The following is a 27,320-nucleotide window of genomic DNA, read 5'->3' as shown; positions in this document are numbered from 1 at the left end:
GAATGGCTGTAGCCAGTAATCTAAGTGATACATCGTTGGATTCAGGATCTCTTTCTCTACATCATCCTGCTCTCAGGTGAGGTAGTAAAAACCTGCTGACAGATTACCTTTAATTAAACATGTAACACAAAAAAACGTATTTAAACAATTAAAAAAAAGTAATTTTCTCATTATTCATTAACTTTAAAGTGATTTACGCCATCAAAATATTTTACATTTATTTGGAATTTTTTTTTACTTTTTTTTTTTTCCATTTTCCAGCATTAAAAAGAATGCCTCGTTACAGTCATATAGTTTGTACGTTTGAAAAGAAGAAGCGTTCAGTCATTCTTTATCCGAGGTATTTTATGCTTTATCATAAAAATGTTGCCTGTAATGTTAGTAATGCTGTCTGCTTTGTGACTTTTATATATATATATATATATATATATATATATATATATAGCTGTTAATAGGTGGAGGAGTATGAGTAATCCTCAGTCACTGTAGCTGCACTGAGCAGTAAAGGTATAATCCTCTGCCCCAGCCACCTATATTCTAGTACATTAAAAAGCAGAAGATAGTATATATGGAGCTGACCGGAGATGCCAGTCTTAAAGGGGTTGTCCAGGACTTTACTGTCACGCTAGGTGCGGGGAAGTACCAATCAAAAGAGAAGGGAAACCCTGTGTCTAGGGAAAGGGAATATGGTGACCCCTGACTAAACCTACTGCTGGTCCCTGGGGTCTCTCACCACCCTAGATAGGTTCCGCACCTATGCGCCGAGGCGGATACCTGACCCTAAGTGTCCCTAGTACTGGACCCTAAATAGGGAATGGATGGGATGAGGTCTTCGTCAACCCCAGTAAACACTATTGAAGACAACATGTACAGTTCCCAGGCCCTTTTCACCTATCTGATTAACCTCAATCCTTCATGCTCCAGGGTATCACACAAAAAGACATGTCACACGTCCAAAAACCATCTGACCCTTCTCCTTCTACTCCTACTTCTCTCAGGTGATATCTCTCCTAATCCCGGTCCACCCCATGCTAACTTTACCCCCTCCCCCACCTCCCATAGAAACCCTGATAATATTATTAACATTCCCTGTACACCCTCAATTCCCTCTTTTAATTGTGCTCTATGGAATCCACGGTCTGTATGTAACAAGCTTCCTTACATCCACAACCTCTTTCTCAATAACTCTCTTAACTTACTAGGCCTAACTGAAACCTGGATTCAGGATTCTGATACTACTTCCCCTGCTGCCATCTCTCATGGTGGTTTACACTTTACCCATTCACCAAGACCTGGAAACAGACATGGTGGTGGAGTCGGCTTACTCCTGTCCCCACAGTGCACTTTCCAGGTCATCCCCCCAGCTCCATCACTCTCATTCCCATCCTTTGAGGTTCACACCATTAGGCTCTTCCATCCCCTTCCCCTCAGAGTAGCTGTCCTATACCGTCCCCCAGGCTCACCCACCCAGTTCCTTGACCACTTTTCAGCCTGGCTGCCACACTTCATGTCCTCTGAATTGCCAACCCTGATCCTAGGAGACTTTAACATCCCCATGAACAGCCCCTCCTCCCCTTCTGCATCCCAGCTTCTATCTCTCACCACCTCCCTTGGCCTCTCACAACTCTCATCCTCAGAGACACATGAAGATGGTAACACCCTTGACCTGGTCTTTTTCCGCCTCTGCTCAATCTCTCACTTTGACAACTCACCTCTTCCCCTCTCTGACCACAACATCCTCTCCTTCAAGCTCAGAAACCCTCGTCCGCCCCAGCACACTCCCACCTATCACACATTCAGAAACCTACAGGCCATTGACTCTCAAACACTTACAGACTCTCTACACTTATCACTATCCCCTATCTCCTCACTTTCATGCCCTAATCTGGCTGTAAAGCACTACAATGACACACTCAGAAGCACCCTGGACCAAGTAGCACCCCTCACCCTCAGAACCTCCAAACACCGAGTAAAACAACCTTGGCTCACATCACAAACTCGATTTCTCCAGCGATGCTCTAGGAGTGCCGAGCGCCTATGGAGGAAATCCCGCACACCAGAAAACTTCATCCACTACAAGTTCTTGTTAAGGACTTACAACTCTTCCCTTCACCTCGCCAAACAGACCTACTTCACCACCCTTATCTCCTCACTAGCCAACAATCCAAAAAAGCTCTTTGACACCTTTCACTCCCTCCTCAGTCCCAAAGCACAGACCCCTATCACAGACCTTCATGCTGATGACCTGGCCTCGTATTTCACAGAGAAAATAGAAAACATCCGCCAAGAGATCAGCTCCCAGTCACCAAGCTTTGTGAATCCCATCCCTCGCCACATCCAATCCAGCTCACTTTCCACATTTGACCCAGTCACAGAGGAGGAAGTCTCCAGGCTCCTCTCTTCTTCTCGTCCTACCACTTGCTCTACTGATCCCTTCCCCTCACGCCTACTCCAGACACTCTCTCCGGTTGTCACCACTCACCTAACTAAAATCTTCAATCTCTCTCTCTCTTCTGGTATCTTCCCTTCCTCCCTCAAACACTCTATTATTACTCCATTATTAAAAAAACCTTCCCTTGATCCGTCCTGCACAAGCAACTACAGACCAGTCTCCAATCTCCCCTTCATCTCTAAACTCTTGGAGCGCCTGGTCTACTCTCGTCTCACCCGCTACCTTTCCACTCACTCTCTTCTAGATCCTTTACAGTCTGGCTTCCGCCCTTTACACTCAACAGAAACTGCCCTTGTCAAAGTGACCAATGACCTATTGACAGCAAAACGTAATGGTGACCACTCTCTGCTTATTCTTCTTGACCTTTCTGCAGCCTTCGACACTGTTGACCACCATCTCCTTCTCTCTTTGCTCCAGTCTATTGGCCTAAAGGACACTGTTCTTTCCTGGTTCTCTTCCTATCTTTCTGGCCGCTCGTTCAGTGTATCATTTGCTGGCTCCACATCTTCTCCTCTCCCTCTCACTGTTGGGGTCCCTCAAGGTTCAGTCCTTGGCCCTCTTCTGTTCTCCCTCTACACTGCCCCAATTGGACAGACCATCAGCAGATTTGGCTTTCAGTACCATCTTTATGCTGATGACACACAGCTATACACCTCATCCCCTGAGCTCACCCCCGCTGTACTACAGAACACAAGTGACTGCCTGACTGCAGTTTGCAACACCATGTCTGCTCTCTATCTGAAACTTAACCTTTCCAAAACTGAACTTCTGCTTTTCCCTCCATCTCCCAACCTTCCTAAACCTGACATCTCCCTCTCTGTGTGTGGCACAACGATAAGTCCTAGGCCGCAAGCCCGCTGCCTGGGGGTTATACTTGACACTGATCTCTCCTTCACCTCCCACATACAATCTCTTGCCCGCACCTGCCGCTTGCACCTCAAGAACATCGCTAGAATCCGCCCCTTTCTCACAATGGAGACGACAAAAACCCTCACCGTGGCCCTGATCCACTCTCGCCTTGACTACTGTAACTCTCTATTAATTGGTCTCCCCCTAACTAGACTCTCCCCTCTACAGTCCATCCTTAATGCAGCAGCCAGGGTCACCTATCTGGCCAACCGCTACTCGGATGCCTCTGCTCTGTGCCAGTCATTGCACTGGCTGCCCATATATCACAGGATCCAATTCAAACTGCTTGTTCTCACCCACAAAGCTCTCCACAGTGCAGCACCCTCCTACATCTCCACCCTCCTCTCTGTCTATCATCCCACCCGTTCTCTATGCTCTGCAAATGACTTTCGACTAACATCCACACTAATTCGAACCTCCCACTCCCGAATCCAAGACTTCTTCCGAGCTGCACCAAACCTCTGGAACGCTCTACCCCAAGAAGTTAGGACAAATCACAACTTACTCATCTTCAGACGCTCCCTAAAAACGCATCTTTTTAGGGCGGCCTATCACACTCCCTAGCCAAACTAATTTCACCTAATCCCTCTAGAACTTCTCAGAACATAACCCCACGTCAAACTCCATGGCACCCAAATGCATCTCAAGGCTCTGGCCAACTGGTCCAGGAAGCCATCATCTATCCCCCATGAGCTGGCTGGATTGTCATTTTAAATAAACACATGTACCTTGCCCCTCCCCCCATCTCATTGTAGATTGTAAGCTCTCACGAGCAGGGTTGCCATTTTTCCTTTTAAATGTTGTATCCTCTATAATTGTTACTTGTTTGTATATGTTAATGTATATGATATGTACATGTTCCTCCTGAATTGTAAAGCGCTGCGGAATATGTTGGCGCTATAGAAATAAAGATTATTATTATTATTATTAGCAATGAGGACACACAGGGGAAAAGTGCATGAATTCACAGATGAATCAGCAAAGCTTCAGCAACTATACTACAGAGGAGTACAAGCCACCTGCTTGCATCCAAAGCTTGAATAAACTGAATATCACCAGCACAAGTCCAGGGAAGATGGGAGAATTTAAACACATGGAGAATCCTGATAATCAGCAGCTGGACGGAAGGGAAAGAGCTGAAAACCCAGCAGCAAAGCTACCTAGTACAATGAATACTAACAGCCGGAACAATAGAAAGTCAGGGAGCATTTTGGCAAGTCAAACACTGACCTTCATTTGACAGAAACCACCTGACTGTCTGTCACCTGTGACACACCCGTGGCATTTACCATTGATGACCAATCCATCGGGTAGATCATCAATGTCTGATTGCTCACTTCCAGCACCTCTGATGATCAGCTGGCTGGAACTACTCAGCTACAAAGCTGCACAGTTCCAAAAAGTGAATAGTGGCTGTGACCGGGTACTGCACATCCCTCACTTATCGATTTGAATAAGGGGCGGATATGTAGATCCTAGCCGCAGTCACTATATAGTTGATGGAGCTGTGCTGTGCAGCCTCACAACTTCCGGCCCATGGCGGCCGGCATTGGGAACAATTGATCAGCGGGGGTGCCGGGTGTCACACCACCACGAATCAGACATTGAAGACCTATGGATAGGTTATCGTGTTTAAGCCCTGGATAATCCCTTTAATGCAGATGTGACGCCCTGGGCAAGCCAGGGGTCACAGGTCACAACATCACATGCACCCCACATTCCCTGCAGGTACATCTAAGCTAACCTAAAATCCTTGTTGCCTTCCTCCAGGGGCTGATGTCCACACCAGGGGGTGGGCCAGGCAGTTGGCTCCACCCACCGAGGAGTTCACAGCCTTGGAGGCGGGAAAACCAGAGAGTAAAGCTAGGGGAGTGAAGTAGAAGGAAGTGGTAGAGGAGCTTGAGTGAAGAAGTAAAAAAGGAACAGTTAAGCAAGCCTGAAGTTGGTCCGGGTGTGTGCCCCGGACTGAGACAACAAGGTCAGCAGATGGCGGTGATAGTCTGCAGGGGGACTGTTTGGAGGTTGCTGGAAGGACCGTGGACGGGTGGTGACCCGGCGGTACTGGAGCAGTATACGAAGAACTGTCAGCACCAGGGCAGGGGCCTTTCGGATCCCAGCAAGGCTAGGAGTCGCCATAATTTGCCAAATCCGTCAGTGAAGGGGACCTCTGTCTCCTAACAACCAAGTCCCGATTGAAGGCAACAGCCCGACCATGAAGGGGAGACACCGCCACCGCCAGGGCACCAGTTTCCCAGGGCCAGCGCCTGCGGGCAAAGTAGGGCTCCTTCGGCCCAGATTGAAGCCGAGGAGTGGGTAACCGGTGGGGACCCATCGCTACCAAGAGACTTTACATAGGTGCAGGGAAGAGACCGTCACCGCTAACTGCAGGGAACCGCAGCACCGTAACCGTCCGAGGGAGCCGTCCAACCAGCCGTTTGTTTACCGAGAACTGTGTCGTGTTTACTGGCTGAGTGAGTACCTCCGTGCCGTGCGGCACAGCGCTGCCCCTGCGCCCCTGCACCTCCACAGGCCCCATACCCGCCTGTCCACCATACCAACCCCATCACTGGGCCCCGGGAGCACCAAAACCCCCCACCCACGGAGGGGCAATTCAACAACTGGCTGCTCCATACCATCACTCCCGGGCTCCCCAGACAGAGCAGCGGTGGTGTCCACTTAATCACCACAACCGTGGGTGGCGTCACGGACAATAAACTATCCCAAAACCAATCCCCTTTCACTCACGGGCGAGGAGCGCCGCTCGAGTCCCCGGGATCCGGCCCATCGCTCGAGCCACTGAGCAGCAGCAGGCCGCAGCAGCCGCAGCGGCAGCCGGACCCGAGCAGTGGGAGAGCGCGGCGTCCCCTCCTCCACCCGCGACACAGAGTGCACTGGAGTAAGATGTGCCAATGTAATGAGGTGTGTGCCTCTTAATAAATTTGGAGCATCTTTCAACTGCGCATGCGCCAGCATTAGAAATGCTCTTCCGTTAGGGATTGGAGTACATCTCTTTCATAATAATCTATGGCAGTTTTGTAGGGAGGTGGTGAGCTCTCCATCAATGGAAATCTTCAAGCGGAAACTGGGTAATTATATAGCTGGGATGATTTAGGAAAGCCTGCACTTGCAGGGGTTGGACCCGATGGCCCTTGAGGTCCCTTCCAACCCTACCATTATATAATTCTAAAAATTATGATGAACTTGTCAGCCGATGCTCTACCGCACCCCATCATGGCTAAGTTGCCAAAACCTTTGGAAAAGTGTCGCAATTTTTTTGTGCAGCTATGAATTGAGCAAACATTTTGCAACATTTTAAAAATTTATGAGAAATTTAAATTCCATCAGAGAAACACACAAAAGACCAGTATGGAGGACCCACACCTGGTTGGCAGCAGCTCATAAATGCATGATATAAAGAGAGAAACTTGAGCAAAAAGCTGAATAATAATCAATATTTATTTAGAAGATATTAAGGTGCATAGTGAAAAAATAACACATGATTGAGAACATATGATAGTGATATAGAAGGAGAACAGGGGACATAATAAAACCATTGCCGGGTACAGACAGAGGAAATGCTATTGTAAGAAACGCTCACATAAAAGGCCGGTCTATGATTGTGAAAAATGCCAGGTAAAACACTAAAGCCCACTTTACACACAGCGATATCGCTAGTGATGTCGCTGGTGAAAGTACGGTTGTGCGTCACGGGCAAATCGCTGCCTGTGGCGCACAACATTGCTAACATCCGTCACACTACTTACCTGCCTAGCGACGTCGCTGTGGCCGGCGAACAGCCTCTTTTCTAAGGGGGTGGTTCATGCGGCGTCACTAAGTGGCCGCCCAATAGAAGCGGAGGGGCGGAGATGAGCGGCCGGAACATGCCACCCACCTCCTTCCTTCCTTATTGCCGGTGGCCGCAGGTATGATGTTGTTCCTCGTTCCTGCGGTGTCACACATAGCGATGTGTGCTGCCTCAGGAACGACAAACAACATCGTACCTGCAGCAGCAACGATATTTGAGATTAGAACGACGTGTCAACGATATGGTGAGTATTTTTGATCGTTAACGGTCGTTCCTGCGTTTCACACGCAACAACGTCGCTAACGAGGCCGGATGTGCGTCACGAATTCCGTAACCCCAACGACATCTCGTTAGCGATGTTGTTGCGTGTAAAGTAGCCTTAAGAGTCCCAAAACAGAATTAATATGCCTAATGGCAAAAATTTGCCCTGTGGTAAAATAAACCGTATGGCGTACTGTAAGTGGTCAAAGAGATATACCTGGAATTAAATTGCAAGTCTGGCAGGAGCGTAGCAAAAGTGCCTAGTACAGATGGCATTACCAAAGTCTGGTGGCGGAGAGGAGCCCGACGTACGTTTTACGGCGTCTAGCAGATAGCTGGCCGCTTCATCATGGGGGAACATAGAAAGGCCGCTTTACACGCAACGACATCGCTAACGAGATGTCGTTGGGGTCACGGAATTTGTGACGCACATCTGGCCTTGTTAGCGACGCTGTTGAGTGTGAAACGCACGAACGACCGTTAACGATCAAAATTACTTACCTAATCGTTGATCGATGATGCGTCGTTCCTTTCCCGTTAATCGCTGCTGCTGCTTGTACGATGTTGTTCGTCGTTCCTGCGGCAGCACACATCGCTATGTGTGACACCGCAGGAACGAGGAACATCACCTTACCTGCGGCCGCCTGCAATGAGGAAGGAAGGAGGTGGGCGGGATGTTACGTCCCGCTCATCTCCGCCCCTCCGCTTCTATTGGGTGGCTGCTTAGTGACGCCGCTGTGACACCGATCAAACCGCCCCCTTAGAAAGGAGGCGGTTCGCCGGCCACAGCGACGTCGCTAGGCAGGTATTTGTGACGGGTGTTAGCGATGTTGTGCGCCACGGGCAGTGATTTGCCTGTGGCGCACAACCGACGGGGGCGGATACGTTCGCTAGCGATATCGCTGCGTGTAAAGCCTGCAGAAGGTGTTCTGGCCCCCCAAAAATTTGATGAATTGGCCTTTAAAGTTATATGAATTTTGATATATTACATGCGTAATTTACAGAAATTGGATCAACCTAGAATTACAACAAAATCTAGAGGGCGATCTTTTTTTGGGTGGAAGGGTTTTTCCGCATATTTTTTAATTTATTTTTTTCAATCAAGTGAACACCAGGGCCGATTTAGGCAGCATTCAGAAAATTGAAGAGTAGAAAGCCATTCTGTCCAAGGTCCAGACTGACACTCCATATTTGGCTAGTCGATCACTTCAGCAGCTGGCTTAAATTCTGTACTTTGGCACCGATTTAAGGACCAGGACCATCTGCCAGTAGTCCTTAAACAGTTAAAATAATCATGCTTATTTTGATCTACTCCAAAGAACGATGCACTAAAAGAAAGTCAGGGGAAACTTAAAAGAGAATTTATGGTTTGATGTTATTAGTGTGATCGATATCACTTTTTCTTTTTTTTTTTAGGACTGGCAAATGTGTTTTTTTTTATCGCTTCGGTGCTTGTTTATTAGTAGATGACCTACAATTCTGGGTAAAAATTGATTTTTCCTTTAAAGCAAACATAAAGCCAATTAATTAATAAAAAAAGGTGGGCAGTATGGTAGATGTGTTAGTTATAAACTTCCAATTCCTGTACATAATGTACTTTAAGGGGTCTTCTGAGATTAAAAAAAAGGAGTTGTTTTTTTATTCTGGAAAAAGTTCCCTCTTTATATGCTAAAAACATTTGTATCTGGCATCCGCAAATAAAAATCACACCTTTATTGAATTGGTTTAAAACATAATAAAATCGAGCATAGACAGTATAGACAGACCAGTCTACGCGTTTCGGGCAAAGTTCTTAGTCTTGAGAAGACTAAGGGCTTTGCCCGAAACGCATAGACTGGTCTTTCTATACTGTCTGTGCTCGATTTTATTATGTTTTAAACCAATTCAATAAAGGTGTGATTTTTATTTGCGGATGCCGGATACAAATCTTTTTTTGCCTTATCCATGGATCCAGGAACCGGCCTGTGGTTCCGAGCACCGTACCTGTATTATACTGAGCAATTGGTCAGAGCTGTCTGAAATTCACTTGTTGAACACTTCCCTCTTCATATACATATGTACCGCCCCGGGGCTCGGCTGGCTGCCGAGCCGCTCGGATCCGGGCTCGTCAGTGGGTGGCTCGAGCTCCTCCCGGACCCAGTGGTCACGTCGCTCTGAAGGGATGCTGGCACTTCGTGAGGGGTGGTGTTCGATAGGGAGGCCCACGTCCGAGGCCGCGGTTGTTTTTGGGGGTTAAGTTTGTGACGCCACCCACGGGTTGTGGTGAATTGATGGACACCACCGCTGCCGTTGACTAGGCTCCCGGGGACGGTGTTGCGCAGCTTGGTGTTGACCCCTCCGTGGGTAGGGGGTGATGGTCCCGGGGGGCCCGAGGGAGGTGCTGAGGATGCGTGCTGGCGTGTAGGTGCGGCGCGGTGCGCGGCCCAAGGGCACTGTTATACTCACTATTACAGACACACTGGAGTCTCTGGTAAACCAAACTAGATGGTGGACGGTGCTCGCAGCCGGCTGCGCTTTTCCCCTTTTTCAGGTTGGTGAATTAACCAACTGGACTGTTTAAATAGAAAACCATTCTTGAGTGCCTTATTCATGGTCATGATTGAGAACAGGTTAACTCTTCGAAATGCGTAGACGGACTATTTTGTCTACTTGGAACATTGTCATGTTTTTTTCTAGTTTTTATATTTTTCAATAAAGCCATGTTCTAATTTTCTATGCGGATGCTGGAATTTCCTTCACTTTTTTCTAAAGTCTGATGCAGGTACCCGCAGTTTATGTCTAAGATAACTAGTTTTAGACAGCTCCCCGCATGTTTCCTCTTAAATGACTAGTCTGAGGCAGGTCCCCACAGTTTACCTCTAAGATGACTAGTCTGAGGCAGGTCCCCACAGTTTACCTCTAAGATGACTAGTCTGAGGCAGGTCCCCACAGTTTACCTCTAAGATGACTAGTCTGAGGCAGGTCCCCACAGTTTACCTCTAAGATGACTAGTTTTGTTCTCCATGACTGATATATCTCTCCCTATGTATATGTATGCATAAGAAGAGACCTGTCAGTCATGGGGACCCAGACTCTGTTTCTGGTTCCCTTTAAAGGGTTACGTTAAAAAGCCTAAAGCCAGGTCAATTCAACGTATGTAACTATGAGGATGAACTGGACACAGAGACATAGTTCTATAAACCCAGTTCTTTTGTGTTGGTCCTTGTGATCTGTTCAGATTCAGAAGTTTCTCCATTACACATTAACGCTTTAATGTCCAGTGAAACAGGAACATGTTTCTGTATTACAGCCCATAGTTTGTCTTATTGATAATGGAACAGTTTCTGTGCCATGACATTTTTATTAAATAACAAGTTCAGCTATGTAAGACCCCATTACTGAAGACAATGGTGGTCCTCCTATTTTCTAAATTTGTTTTTTTTTACTCTTCCAGATCATTTCACCATGACTATAGCAAGTCAATCTACTCTCGATTACTTGCATCCATGAATGTTATTGTGCAAATACAGTTTATATTGTTGTTTGTTCATAAAATACGACCGAAAATGAATCGGACAATTATCATTCACTGGGCGATCTGTTCTGCTGGAGTTTCTCGTTCTCCTGCTTTAAACTACTTACCATTCATGCTTTATACAACTTACAATATAGAATTAATTAAGAAGCATGGACTCCCAAATAGTACTTATCCCACTTCACGGATCAGTCATGCAAGGCCAAGCGGTTACTGAACAGTGAGCAGACATCCAGCTCCTCATATGTCTGTTAAACATGACTGCAACTGGGGGAAAAAATCCTTGTTTTTTGCCATTCTATTTCCAAATAACACCAGCGCCATCTTTAGGTCAAGAATGGAATTACAATAGATCATTTCTTAATCCTTCAGCTTCCCCCTTTCTTTAGACTTCCAGCTGCTTCTACACAGATAGATAATAGTTTCTGAATATCCTACGTTTTGAAACAATCACACATTTACAGTAACACACATTTTAATTGCCGGCTTCACAGCATTTTAGGAACCCCCTACTGATATTTCAACAGTAGCAATGTGTTTTCAGATACTAAACCGCTATAATACAGGATATGTTATGAAAGGTATCAATTTGTTTTTGAGTGACGAGGGATGCATTTGGAGTAATAATCTTTTTTTTCCCTCTTAATCCAGCATAATACTTCCATAGTGGGGACGCGGATACTTTTACATCTCAGGATCAAGGTTACCTTCTAAGCTTTATTATGCATTGTCTTTATCATCCTTGGATGAGATTAGAAATGAGGATTTATAGGTTTTTATGTGTTTTTTTTATTTTTCAAAAACAGTGGCACACTGGTCATAACTTTATGATTAGTCCGACAGCTCGGCGCCTAAAGGATATATCACCATTTTATAATTGTAAGAGTCTGATGTGACGCTGGATGTGGGGACAGACACCCAGCAAGTGGACTCCCGGGAGTAAGGGAGGCTGAAACACAAAGAGGGGGGTTCACCAGGGGCTCCTGCGCTACCCCTGACACTGGGGGGCCCTGCGCTTGGCCCAAACCACAGGTACCTACAGTATAAGGGTTAGGAGGTGTGGCCTGCCAAAGTTCCCCTGTCTCCTATCCAGACCCTAGGACTAAATCCCACCACCGACCTATACACGGAGGGAAAAACAAACACAAAAATAAACAGCAAAAGGGGAAAAAGGAAAAACAACACCTTTTCTTGAGAGGGAATCTTCAGAATATACAGCAACAGTAGTCTGACGCCACATGCACTCCTGAGCAAGCAACTTCTCCAAGTGAAGAGTAAAACCCGCACTGGAGGAGTTAGAGGCCCCAAGCTATAAAGGCCCTTAATTACCAGCTGGAGGAAAGGCTCCTCCAACCTGGCAAGGAAACAGAAAAAAACCCCTAAATAAAGCCCTTAAAAGGGACATCGTCCATTAACGTCTGGACGATCACCGGGCCCTTCTACACCTGGTCCCAGCAGCAGCACTTGAAGGTCCAGACACATCTGTGACATCTGATCTCTGGGACTCCTATTGCTATAATAAGTCATCGTTAATGATTGGTCAGGGTCTCATGTCTTATGTCTGGTACCTCTATTGCTAGTATACGCCATCACTTTATGATGGTGTGGTGCCCCTGAGTGTCAGGTGCCACAGGGAACTACATCTAACCCCAGATTCCTGGAAGACCAGTGCCGGTAACCACCACAACACACACAAATCCACGCCCTTTTCCCCAGACTGGGTAACAGGTTAGAGATGGAACTGATGGATGGCCACCTATTGGTTGGGACTCATCCAATCCACTAGTCAGAAACCAGGGAGGAGGAGGGGCTAGTTAGTGGAGTGATGGGAGACGGACATCTTGTCAGATAGTAAAAAGTCAGACAGACAGTTGGTCAGAAGTTGACGTGCTGACAGAAAGTGTAAAGTGACTTACTGAGTAAAAGGAGTACGGTTGCCAGGGATAGTACAGTGAAGTACTCACTGGACCGAGCACCGACGGGGTACAGAGCCCTAGTTCAGGAAGACGCTTCAGGCTCACCTGATAACAATCTGCCTGGTTAGGGGACCATCAAGGACCTTACCGACATTAGTGTCCGGGGCACAGCAGCAGAGAGGGAACCTGGAAACGGGGACAGAGGACCGACCCAAGACAGGTTCAAGCTGCCTGCTCTACGGGCCAGGACGGAGACAACAGGAGGGGACCCCCTAAAACGCTCTAGGAAACAGGGACCCACCAATTACAGACGGGTGCATGGAAGTAAAGCTCACCAAGTCACTACACTGCCACTGGGACCAAAGGAATACCGTATTGGTAGAGACCAGCACCAGCCGGGTTGCAGTAAAGGGTGCTTTACACGCTGCCACATCGCTAGTGATCTCGTTAGCGATGTCACACGCCAGATTGCACATACGATCTGCCGAGAGCGCACATGTGACCAGCGCTACAAAAATGACCTATGTGCGATCTCGGCAGATCGTATGTGTGATCTGGCGTGTTACATCGCTAACGAGATTGCTAGCGATGTCACAGCATGTAAAGCACCCTTAACTCTAAACCAGTGAGTAAAGCACAAGTTAAACCGCAGCCCCTGTGTTGTCTGCATTCTTCCTACACCTCTACATCTATAGACTACAGCCACCATCATCTTCCCCTGGGGCCTAGCTCTACTTGCAGAGAGCCATCACATCTAAGCTGCCTAATACCACCGGCCCCAGCAGTGAGAGACTTTACAGCAGCGGCTTTCCACATATAGTCGCATACTGCAAGTGACGTCACGAAAAAAAATATATTTTTATTTTTCCCTTGTACAAAATCCCTTTTCAAGCGACCCCCAGGGTCATGGAACCGGGCAATGGCCACCCATTGATATATCCCAGTGAATACAAGGCTCGGGATTGAGTACCCCAAAGCCCTGGGGTGCGTCAACGGGTCAGTGGAAGGTGCAGTAAAGGACATTGAAGGTCATCCAGTGTTGATTGGGGGCGCCATCAGAGTGTCAACCTCCACATTCACTTGGGGAGGTAAACAGCTTTTTCTTCAATTCTACCTATTAGTGTTGGATTGGGTTGCGGTCTGGGACCTCTACTTCATTGTCATTATTATTATTATTATAGCGCCATTTATTCCATGGCGCTTTACAAGTGAAAGAGGGTATACGTACAACAATCATTAACAGTACATCACAGACTGGTACAGGAGGAGAGAGGACCCTGCCCGTGAGGGCTCACAGTCTACAGGGAATTCTAAACCTGTAAAGGGGAAAAAAGCGCAATAGGGTCTTACCCGGTATGAGGGTGGACAGACAAGACAAAGAAGCACTCACCTGGTGAGGTTGTGCCAGTCACAACCCCTTATGATAGCCTGTGAGTGCCCGGTGGTTTAGCTGCAGCCCCGGGAGAGGAATTTTGTATCACACAGGTAGAAGAGAAGACCGGGTTTATGCCGCGCTAAAAACCACTGATGCGTGTGAATTAAAAGATTTCCTTTTTATTGGACAGTTCCTACACGTTTCAGAGACATCCGTCTCCTTCCTCAGGAAAAGAAATCATGATTTTAATTCACACGCATCAGTGTGTAATACAGTCTACAGGGAATGGGTGATGGTACAATAGGTGAGGACAGCCATTTCTTCTCCAATCTCGCCATATGCTTCAGGTTGTTGTCCTGCTGGAACACTATCTCGTCCTTTTCATATCCATGGTACTCGGATGTAAGAAGTAACTCATCTTGTAGGATACTCACATATAGCTCAGCATTGAGACCACCATCAATCCTGGTCAAGTATCCAATGCCTTTGGCTGTGAAACACCCCAATATCATCAGGCTTCTTCCACCAAACTTGACAGCTTCTTAAATTTCTCGATCTCTTAGCCCCTTTTTCCCTTGCTTCATCTAGACCCATTTGCCCCCATCGTCTCATCCCTTCAAGTCAAACTTTTCCAATCTTCTGCCGTCCACTTTTCGGACCTTTTTGTAAACTCGAGTCGACACTTCTTATGACGATATTGAAGTTGAGGCTTCTTCACCTTTTTTGGGGCCACCATTTCAGACCCGATTAACGTGCGTCGCCCGGTGCCTGCATGGACATCTGTGACCTCACTATTATGAAGCATACAAGCCGCCTCCACTTCCGGGTTTGTTGCTCCAGAACTGATAGACCTTGTGATGAGCCAACTTGTTGACTCCGATATTTTGCCTGGACGTCCAACTTGTGGCTTTTGAATGGACAGACTTCATTTCGTATTCTTCCCACTGTCATGGCCTCTCATGATGCAGTTTGGCAATTTTCTTGGCTGAGAGACCACTATTAATGAATTGGATGATGTTTTTTCTCTTTTCTTGGGAAAGTTTCTTGATGGCGGCTCCTCCATTCGAACCAGTGACCTTTCACTTGGGAATCAACCTAATAACACACTGAGCTCTTAGGGAATATGACTGGAGAACAGGTTGTAATTTGTAGTATGCAGGAAGAAAAAGATTTTCCACCACAAGGAGCAAAACAGTAAACATGTAGAGATATGACAAGAATCTGCATAACTAATTATATGCTAAATAGCTGCAAGTCAAATTTATGTATGAGATATCCAAGATGATTGCCTACAAAATGAAGGTAGTCTCCTGCTCAAAACTGTAGTGGATAGTGGGATGTGGAGCCTGAAAGGCAAACGTTAAAGCATTGCATTAACATTGACTAGCAAAAGGGTAACAATCACTTAATTATTGGTGATGGTTTGAACTTTGGGACCCTAATTCCAACACTACATGATCATGGGGATCTGACTACTGGAACCCTTATTTCAAGGAGATGCCAAAATTTTATGATCAGGATGTCTGACCCCTATGACCCCTATTGCTGAGCTCTGCCATCGGCAGAGGTCAGTGTTATGATTCAGTGACCGAGGAGGATCAAAAAGATGGCAAAACTAGGAAATCCAGAGTGTCACCAGAGTGGTTGGAATCTCAGCTGACTGCAGACCTCACACTGACGACACAACTAGAAGTCGCCGTGGGACAAGCCTGCGATGACCTAGTCGCCTCGACACAGCCGGAAAACGAATTCTTCCTAAAGGGAGAAAAACACGGAAAGCTAATCTGCCTTGGAGCAGTTCCCCAAAGATATAGATAGCCCCTAACCATATAAAGCCGGTAAGACTAGATGAAACACAGTACACAGGCAGAAAACAGATTCAGCAAAGATGAGGCCCAAAACTATCTATATAGTAAAGGACAGAAAAGAGCACTGTCTGCAGCCGCGCAATACCCTAGAAAAAACCAACATATCTGATAGGAAAAAAGCTGAGACCACATGGCCTCTCCCCCACTATATCAGTACTCTGGTGTTACTGGGATCCAAGCAAAACACTAATATAGAGGAAGGACTAACATTAATACCAAGCATGACAAAACACAAATACATTGCAGAATATGGAGCAAGGTACACAAACATTCCCAGCAGGGAATGATCCAACTCCACCCAGAGCTCCACACAAGCAAAACCAGGAGACAAGCCTTAGTACCTCCAAAATAAACAACAGAAAAATGAAAACAAAACCAGCAGAGATACAAAGATCAACTTATGTGTTAGGAGTTCAGGTAGAAACAGAAGATAGGGCAGGCTCCAGAATGTCCACAGCACCACAGGAAGCAACATTGATCACCGGCCCAGACCAAGAGAAAACTACTCAGTTATATAGGCCCAACTGAACAACCTGATTTCCAATCATCATCAGCTGTCTGGCTTCTGTTGAGCAGACCAACTCCACTACCAGCACTGACCACCAGAGGGAGTCCCAAACCAGAACCCAGTCCAAATGTGTTCACAACAGGTCAGACTGAGACCCCTATTACCTTAATTTGCCATCACTTTAAGATTATATGTGTCTGATTTTTGGGATTCTTACTGATCATGACAATGAATTTGGCTGGCTGCAGTTTTCTGCTCAGCCGGGTAGCCAGGAGCAAATGTAAGAGGGGAAAAAACACTACATCAAAATGTGATCGGACCCTTACTAATCATAAACTAATGACATATTATAGCATTCGGTTACAATATCAAACATGGCCTCTAGAAAAAAGTGGCAGAGTCCTGCGTTAAAGAGGCCTTGGTGGGATTGAAGAGACATTGAAGCAATCAAGCCACTAGTGAGTTCACTGAGAATTACTGATGTAAATTGAGTTGAACTATCACATGAAAATGTGATCAAAATGTATTGACCCAATAATGGCGTAGCTATAATGAAGGTAGTCCTTACTGGTTCCCACTGGATAAGGTAGCAGTGAACAGGCTAACCCTTATGCACTTTCCTATGGCAAGTTGAAACCTGTGCACGGTCTATCCACTCCAGAAATGCAACAAAACCGTAAGAAGGAAACGCCAAAAGAAAACATTTCCCTTCTTTCTGTAAAACAGGAAGCTAAGGACTTGGGAGAGAAAAAATGGTTAAGCCATCCGGTCCTGGGACGGCCCTGACCCTGTGTAATCGTCTATAAACTGTCCGCGGTGTTCTTTTCCAACCCAACCTAAGTTGTCACGCTACGTATGGGGAAATACCAATTGCAAAAGGGAAGGGAAACCATGTGTCTAGGGAAGGGGGAGATGGTGACCCCTGACCAAACCTACCACTGGGCCCTCGGGTCCCTCACGACTCCAGATAGTTTCCACAACTATGCGTAGAGCCAGATACCTGACCCTAGGTATCCCTAGTGCTGGACCATAAATAAGGAACGGGTGGATGAGCTCTTTGCCAACCTCACTAAACACTAAAGAAGACAAAGGAGGACACACAGGGGGAAAATGCATGAACTACTTATCTACAGATAAGTCAGGCAGGAGTTCAGAAAATTAACAGCAATAACACCACAGATGAGTACAAGCCACCTGCTGCATCCAAAGCTTGAATGAGCTGAATAATATCACCAGCACCAGTCCAAGGAAGATTAGAGTATTTAAGCACATGGAGAATACTGATAATCGGCAGCTGGATGGAAGGAGGGCTGCTCTGGGTCTTAAAGGGGAAGAGATGCAAACCCAGCAGGAAAGCTACCTAATACAATGAATAATAACTGCAGGAACAATAGAAGGTCAGGGAGCATTTTGTGCAGCCAAATGCTGTGACCTTCTATTGCCAGAAACAACATGATTATCTGTCACCCGTGACACATCGTACGACAAGAGGTCACGACATGCAGCTGTGTACTAACGTTGTTCACATTTTCACTTTATCTTATCCCCCCATATTATCTAAAATGTATTCTATGCATAATAACCTTCTTTATTTTAATTTAAGGGGGTTAACAGAAAAATTTTCAAGCGCCCTAAGGCCAGTTTCATCTTAAGGCCGTTTAGGGATCGGCCACTTGCCTCCAGTCCCAAACTCAACAGCATCATAGGCAAATAAAAGGCTGTTGAGTAGGGTCAGGAGAACGGCGGCCAGTTGGTACATCATGGTCTGTACTCAAATCATAGATAGGTAAAACTGGCTTAATAGGGAATTGTAAGCTAATTGTCACACAAGTGACACCAAAGATATGGTGCACGACGCGACACACAACACAAGGGGTACACTGGGGACTCTTTAGCAACGGTGGACCCTAGCGCTAGTGAGGGGATAGATGGGACACATTCCTCACTCACCTGCAGCTATACCCTACAATCCTAGTCTCTATACAGCTACCGCACCTGTTGCCGAACAGGATACCTGATTCTCTGACAGACCCTTTTATAGATAGCTTTGGCTAGTGAGTAGGCAGATGAGGGACACTAGCCCCACCGCTGCAGTAATGACACAACAAGGGAAGGAAAGACAGGCAGGGAGAAACACAACGGACTGCTGCAGTCAGCACAAAGACTGAAGCCTACACAGCAACTTGCAGAGAGGGCTCCACCAGCTCCTTCCACCTCCAGACCAAGCATCCAAATGAGTTCAGAGAATATCTGGCACCCTCTACTGGGAGGAGAGTATATACAAAGGGACTGGGAGTGGTCCAAACTGGAAGCACCTGAGAAGGTGATGAGAATCCTTGCTGGCAAGGAATACTGACATTAACCCTCTCCTCCCCAAAGGAAAATGATAACATTTAAACTGCAGAGTCTCAAGGCAAAAAGACTCTGGCCCAGAACTTGTCACTAGTCTCTACAACAAAGAGACGACTATGACACTAATAGAGGGCCCTATTTGCAACCCCCAACGGTTAGCCGTAGTAGATAGTGACTACAATAGGCACCTTTTGCTCTGCAGGACCCCTAATGTCTGTGCATTACACAAAAAGTCTATTATTGCAATGAGAATTTTGCAAAATATTAATTTCCCTGTGATGGCGCTGCAGGAAAATGAAGCACTTACTACTGTTTTCTCAGAGATTACAGCTGATTACTGGGTCCTCAATACATTTACAGTCTACATTAATTACACAAACGCAAAGATAATAAAAACCCAAAACAAAATAGCGATCAGTATAAGAAACCCATTGTCATTGCCTAATTCTGTACACAGAGCTGCGTGGTCTTGGCAGCGATACATAAGGAAGAAGAAAACATCGGTCTAAACACAATGCATAATATGCCAAAAGAAAGTGAATTATTACTTTGATGATATTTGCAAAGAATCTCGGTGACTACAAACTTGGTCCAAATGGCTCGTGTCCATCTGTCTGTCAGCGCTCTGAGCCAAGGCACAGACATGCATTTGTGCTGCCTTTATATTTTTCTCTATGATTTACCGCCATGTGACAGAAGTTACACATCTGCTAAACTGAATATTGCTCTATTTTACCTTCTGTCAGCTTTCTTCTAGCTTCCGAAGAACGTCGTCGATGTAAACAATTTAATACACTGTCATAAAAGTCCCCCAAAAATTGCAGATGGAAAAATAAGACAGCACCATCAATGCCACAATGTTGTTACACAGTGGGTGATAACTCTGTAATCGCTGGGGGGTCCAACCTCTGGCGCCCCACCAATCATAAGATCGGGGGGCTCAATGTCCACGTGTGCATGGAGCTTTAGAGACCATCACTCTAAAGAAATGATGGTCTCACGTGATCCCTATCAGGTCATGCACATAGGAGAATTTGGGCCCCCCTGTCTCGTGATCAGCGGGCGTCTCAGCAGCCAGATTCTCTATCCTTTACACAAGGGACAACTCCTTTAAAATTTAGTTTAGGTTTACTATCTATTATAAGGTCAAGCTATGGCACTATTTTGGGGTTCAGGTAGGAGGCTAAGTATAGCAAGCTTGAAGTAACATCCCCCCAACAGGATACTCCGTATTCTTAAAAAAAAAAAACATCTGCCTTAGTTCCACCTCCTAACCCTTTCATATACGCATTGGTAAAGGGATGAAAGGATGACATATTGGGAATCTTGAGGTTTAAAGGAGTTGTTCTGGGCTTTGGTGGTCGATCCTAATGACAGTAGAGATAAACGGATCACTTGGCGTATTCCCGGTCCAGGTCAATGTCCCCAGGCTGTGGACAGGAGCTACGTAAATGTCTTGACCTTCCACGTCGCCTGGCTCAGCATCTGTTTAGCCGGCCTGATGTGACATCTGTGCTGTGTGTGGTATACTGGTGACATCACGCCAGCCCAGCTAAGCATATGCTGACCCTTAGAGGTAGAGTGGAAGGACATTCACCCTGCTCCTGTCCACACCTAAAGAGCACTGATCTGGACCGTCAATCAGGGTTGCGCAAAGTGATCTGCTCATCTCTAAATGACAGGTCATCACTACCACATCAGTGGGGGTCCAGGACAGTTGCAAACTATAAGATATGTACTTTAGTCCTTTTTCTCTTTGATTTACTGTGGCCTGTCAACCTAATGTCACGCACGGACTTGGGGAAGGTCCGGTGAGGGGCAAAACACACAACACACACGGGTTTCACCACGACAAACAAGGGGTACACCAGGGGCACTTTAACAATGGAGGGCCCTAACACTAGTAAGAGACAAAGTGAACACCTCCCCCACTTACCTGCAACTGTACTCTGTATTCCTAGACAGTCACTATACAGACTCCTCACTTGTCGCTGAGCAGGAACCTGAAGCCCTGAGTGACCCTACTGTGACCCTACTATAGTCCTGGCTAGTGAGTGGACAGGTAAGGATCACTAGTCCCACTTTTACACTACTAAAACACAAGAGGGAAGGAAGACAAACAGGGAAATTAACAAAAGATAAACTCCAACTTCTTGGCTGCAGTCAGGCACCAGGACTGTAGCCTTCACCAAAACAGACAGAAAGGGTTCCAGCAGCGCCTTCCACTTCCAGGTCAAGTCTCAGACTGAGGATTCATATAGCCGGCACCCTCTACAGGGAGAAGAGGGTATATATATAGGGACAGGGAGTGGTCGCAAACCGGAAGCACCTGAGGAGAGGTCATGAGTATACTGCTGGCAAGGAGAAAGTGACATTAACCTATTACAAAAAAAGGAGACTACATTTAATACTGGGAGCATTTGCATGGAACTGACTCTCTGGCCCTGAATGTGTTACTAGTCTCATAATGCAGAGAGACAGCCGTGACACCTAAGTCTAAAAAACCCCTCAAAATTATCCTTACTAGTAATGTCATACACCCCCTCAGAAGTACCGCAGTCCTGCCAAATCTGATTATGCTTCTTTTTTAAAGGGAACCTGTCATCAGATTTGGCGACTGTTGGCTGCGGCCACCACCAGTGAGCCCTTATGTACAGCATTCCAGAAAGCTGTATATAAGAGCCCAGGCCACACTGTATAATGTAAAAAATACTTTTATAAATACTCACCTAGGGGGCGGTCCGGTTCTGTGGGTTTCGCTGCTCTTAGGTCCGGCGCCTCCTCTCTCCAGTCCGACACCTCTCTGCTGCAACCTCCATCCTCCTTCTATCCAACCCAGAACGAATTTGCGGTCCTGTGTGCAGGCACGCTTTGATCTGCCCTGCTGAGTGCATATCAAAGTAATGTAACGCGCAGGCGTGAGGAGTGGTTAAAGACCGCCCGTGCATGCACACTACAATACTTTGATCTGCCCCGTGCAGGGTAGATTAAAGTGCACCTGTGCAGGACCTCAATGTGTGGATGACGTAGGATGTGTCATGTACACAAATAAGGAATAACGTTTGGAACACCATTCTAAGTCTGAACTGGGTGCAAAAACCTAAAAAAAACATCACTATGGGGAGATAAGGTATGCACACCAGTGACTATGTAAGGGGAATACATGAAATAGCAGAAACTGCTGTGTGAATACTGACTTGAAAAATTCAATAGCTATATGTAAGAGTGAAAATGTGAAAATTGGAACCTGCATTACTGCCATGAACATATGAATCAAGAGAAATTTAGCTACTGAATTGATCAATGCAATAGAGCCCCAACACTACGCCAAAGTATTTCTCTACGTTGGGGTCCCTAGCTTGTGTGTGTCCTCTCATGCAGTTAAAAAACTTACCGTGTATGGGAAGCTGAGACCCAGGCTATTTATGCGTATGATATGGATTGGCAACCCTCCCCAACCACACCTATTGCTAATCCATATCATACGCATAAATAGCCTGGGTCTCAGCTTCCCATACACGGTAAGTTTTTTAACTGCATGAGAGGACACACACAAGCTAGGGACCCCAACGTAGAGAAATACTTTGGCGTAGTGTTGGGGCTCTATTGCATTGATCAATTCAGTAGCTAAATTTCTCTTTATTCATATGTTCATGGCAGTAATGCAGATTCCATTTTTCACATATTCACTCTTGCATATAGCTATTGGATTTTTCAAGTCAGTATTCACACAGCAGTTTCTGCTATTTCATGTATTCCCCTTACATAGTCACTGGTGTGCATACCTTATCTCCCCATAGTGTCATGTACACAGGCCTCAGAAGAAGGAGGACGGCAATCACCGGAGAGAGGAGGCGCCAGACCGGAGAGACGCGACACATATCAGACCGGACTGCCCCTTAGGTGAGTATTATAAAAGTGTATTTTATGGTCTACACAGCGGTCTGGGCTCTTATATATGGTACTAGAAGGTGGCCCGATTCTACGCATCGGGTATTCTAGAATTTACATATTGTGTAGTTAATGTATGATTTTTGTTATATATATATATATATATATATATATATAGATGTTGTTGTGTGTAGTTACCAAGTGTTTGTGTAGGGCGCTGTACATGTTCTGGGTTGTGTCTGGGTGTGGCGGGGGGTGAGAGCGGTGTTGTATGTGTGTTGCGTGTGTTGCGTTGTTTGTGGAGCGCTGTGTGTCTGTAGCGTTGTGTGTGTGTGTGTTGCGCGGTTTGTGTGGGTGTGGTGTGTTTTGGGGGGAGGTATGTTTTGTGCAATGTGTGTGTGTTGCGTGGTATGTGCGTATATTTATGTATGCTGCGGTGTTTGTGTGTTGGGTGTTGTGTGTGTGCAGCGTTGTCTGTGTCTGTGTAGGGCGGTGTTTGTGGTTCCCAGTGTGTGTGTGTGTGGTGTGTTGTGTGTGTGTGTGTGTGTGTTGGGGGGAGGTGTGCACCTCCCATCGTGCTCCATCCCCCATGCTGCGCACCCCCCATCGTGCTCCATCCGCCATGCTGCGCACTCCCAAACGTGCTCCATCCGCCATGCTGCGCACTCCCAAACGTGCTCCATCCGCCATGCTTCGCACTCCCAAACGTGGTCCATCCGCCATGCTGCGCACTCCCAAACGTGCTCCATCCGCCATGCTGCGCACTCCCAAACGTGCTCCATCCGCCATGCTGCGCACTCCCAAACATGCTCCATCCGCCATGCTGCGCACTCCCAAACGTGGTCCATCCGCCATGCTGCGCACTCCCAAACGTGCTCCATCCGCCATGCTGCGCACTCCCAAACGTGCTCCATCCGCCATGCTGCGCACTCCCAAACATGCTCCATCCGCCGTGCTGCACACTCCCAAACGTGGTCCATCCGCCATGCTGCACAGTCCCAAACGTGCTCCATCCGCCATGATGCGCACTCCCAAACGTGCTCCATCCCCCATGCTGCGCACTCCCCATCGTGCTCAATCCCCCATGCTGCGCACCCCCCATCGTGCTCCATCCCCCATGCTGCACCAGCATCAGCCTCTCTGCCCCCAGCATCAGCCTCTCTCCTCCCAGCATCAGCCTCTCTCCTCCCAGCATCAGCCTCTCTCCTCCCAGCATCAGCCTCTCTGTCCCCAGCATCAGCCTCTCTCCTCCCAGCCTCAGCCTCCCCCAGCATCAGCCTCTCTTCTCTCAGCCTCTCCCCTCCCAGCCTCCCTCCTCCCAGCCTCCCCCAGCATCAGCCTCTCTCCTCCCAGCCTCCCCCTCCCAGCCTCCCCCAGCATCAGCCTCCCCCAGCATCAGCCTCCCCCAACATCAGCCTCTCTCCTTCCAGCCTCCCCCAGCATCAGCCTCCTCCAGTATCAGCCTCTCTCCTCCCAGCCTCCCTCCTCCCAGCCTTCCCCAGGATCAGCCTCTCTCCTCCCAGCCTCCCTCTTCCCAGCCTTCCCCAGCATCAGCCTCCACCTCCCAGCCTCCCTCAGCATCAGCCTTCCCCAGCATCAGCCTCTCTCCTTCCAGCCTCCCCCAGCATCAGCCTCCCCAAGCATCAGCCTCTCTCCTTCCAGCCTCCCCCAGCATCAGCCTCTCTCCTCCCAGCCTCCCTCCTCCCAACCTCCCCCAGCATCAGCCTCCCCCTCCCAGCCTCCCCTAGCATCAGCCTCCCCCAGCATCAGCCTCTCTCCTTCCAGCCTCCCCCAGCATCAGCCTCCGCCTCCCAGCCTCCCCCAGCATCAGCCTCCGCCTCCCAGCCTCCCCCAGCATCAGCCTTTCTCCTCCCAGCCTCCCCCAGCATCAGCCTCTCTCCTCTCAGCCTCCCCCAGCATCAGACTCTCTCCTCCCAGCCTCCTCCAGCATCAGCCTCTCTCCTCCCAGCCTCCCCTAGCATCAGCCTCCCCCTCCCAGCCTCCCCCAGCATCAGCCTCCCCCAGCATCAGCCTCTCTCCTTCCAGCCTCCCCCAGCATCAGCCTCCCCCAGCATCAGCCTCTCTCCTCCCAGCCTCCTCCAGCATCAGCCTCCCCCTCCCAGCCTCCCCCAGCATCAGCCTCCCCCAGCATCAGCCTCTCTCCTTCCAGCCTCCCCCAGCATCAGCCTCCCCCAGCATCAGCCTCTCTCATCCCAGCCACCCCCAGCATCAGCCTCCCCCAGCATCAGCCTCTCTCCTCCCAGCCTCCCCCAGCATCAGCCTCCCCCAGCATCAGCCTACACCCTCCCAGCCTCCCCCAATATCAGCCTCCCCCAGCATCAGCCTCTCTCCTTCCAGCCTCCCCCAGCATCAGCCTCCCCCAGCATCAGCCTCTCTCATCCCAGCCACCCCCAGCATCAGCTTCCCCCAGCATCAGCCTCTCTCCTCCCAGCCTCCCCCAGCATCAGCCTCCCCCAGCATCAGCCTACACCCTCCCAGCCTCCCCCAACATCAGCCTCCCCCAGCATCAGCCTCCCTCTCCCAGCCTTCCCCAGGATCAGCCTCTCTCCTCCCAGCCTCCTCCAGCACGCCGTGCTCCTCTGCCGACACTCACAGATCCGATCGCATATGCTAGTGTGGGCTCCCGGGGGTACAGTACTCACCTGGGAGTCATGTCTCTATGTCAGTTCGGGGGATGCTTGCGGGCCAGAGCGAGCGTGCATTGCGTGAGGGGGGCGGGGCGTGGCCGAGTTGCCAATACGTGCAGGGTGCCGGGGCGAGAGGCCAATCCGTGTGGGGGGCGGAGGCTGTGCGAGCAGCCGGCCAATCAGTGTGGGGGGGGAGCCAGGGCGAGCGACCAATCCGTGCGGGGGGCGGGGCCATGGCGAGGCCAGTGGCCAATCCGCTTTTTGTCACCGTAAGGACACAATTTTGGAGCAAGACAAACAGACAGACAGACAGAATAAGGCAATTATATATATAGATTCTAGAATGCTGTATATAAGAGCCCACTGGTGGTGGCTGCAGCTTATAGACCGCAAATCTGGTGACAGGTTCCCTTTAAGGCTATGTTCACATTTCCTTTTTTTTGCATCAGTCACCTGCGTTGCTTGACGCTTGTGACTGATGCGTTGTACAACGGGTGACAAGAAATGGAATTGATTGTCATGAGAAAGCGGATTCCTTTGGTGAAATTATTTGAGAGAGAGAGAACGATCAGCTGCTCACTCTCAAAAGCCGGCTGCTGGGAAATCAGCTGATCGCTCTGTAAAGCCGGCCGCTGGGAAATCAGCTGATCGCTCTGTAAAGCCGGCCGCCGGGAAATCAGCTGATCGCTCTGTAAAGCCGGCCGCCGGGAAATCAGCTGATCGCTCTGTAAAGCCGGCCGCCGGGAAATCAGCTGATCGCTCTGTAAAGCCGGCCGCCGGGAAATCAGCTGATCGCTCTGTAAAGCCGGCCGCCGGGAAATCAGCTGATCGCTCTGTAAAGCCGGCCGCCGGGAAATCAGCTGATCGCTCTGTAAAGCCGGCCGCCGGGAGATCAGCTGATCGCTCTGTAAAGCCGGCCGCTGGGAAATCAGCTGATCGCTCTGAAAAGCCGGCCGCCAGGTGATCATTTCAGTTTAAAACCTGCATGGCGGGGGGGGGAGAGAGGGGAACTGATTTTACATGATTTCGGACGTTTTGCTGGGCATGCTCAGTAAAACGTGACGGATTCCTGCACTGGAATCCATCGCGTGACGCAGGATAACGGAATCCTGCACCATAGACTTACATTATGCCTCCTGACAGTTTCTAACGGAATCCTGCGGGGTGCATGTTTTTGCCGCAACAAAAAACGTTGCATGCTGTGTCCCTCCCGCCCGACCGTCAGTCAGTAAGTGACTGATGCGCCGTGCGGCGGATGCAACACGGGGTCATCAGTCACAATCCGCCGCTCATACAAGTCTATGGGAAACAACAAAATCCGCCAAACGGATTGCATTGTTTATCAGAGCGGCGGATTGAGAATGATCCTAAACAACGGAAATGTGAACATAGCCTATAAGTAAGCCTAAAAAAAAATGTCAGTGACATTTTAGGTTTTGACCTTAAAACATATCATCAGTACTTTTTCTACATGAGTTTAGACATTTGATAAATTCATTACAAATCACAAATGTTTGTGACCATGAACATATTCCAAGATGTTCTGCAGCAGTTTGACACTTTTAGGAAATGCAACAAAAAAGAAGTTAGTTCTGTCCTGGACGGCGTCCTCCGCTATTCATGTGTCCCAAGCCAAACAGCTGCCAGGCAGTCCTGCGCGCACCAATAAAATCATCCATTTATACCCACTCAACTATATTATTTCTGGGCACTTCTTGCTGGATTTGTACTATTCAGCCCCGACCCACAATCATTTCAGATATCTGGTGCCAGAGTGAACATCTGCTGTGCGTCTATTGAGTCAAGTCCAGCAGTTTGCCA

This window comes from Anomaloglossus baeobatrachus, chromosome 12 (assembly GCF_048569485.1).
Source record: "Anomaloglossus baeobatrachus isolate aAnoBae1 chromosome 12, aAnoBae1.hap1, whole genome shotgun sequence".
NCBI lineage: Eukaryota > Metazoa > Chordata > Amphibia > Anura > Aromobatidae > Anomaloglossus > Anomaloglossus baeobatrachus.
The sequence above is the reverse complement of the archived record's forward strand: the minus strand, read 5'-3'. Positions refer to the sequence as shown.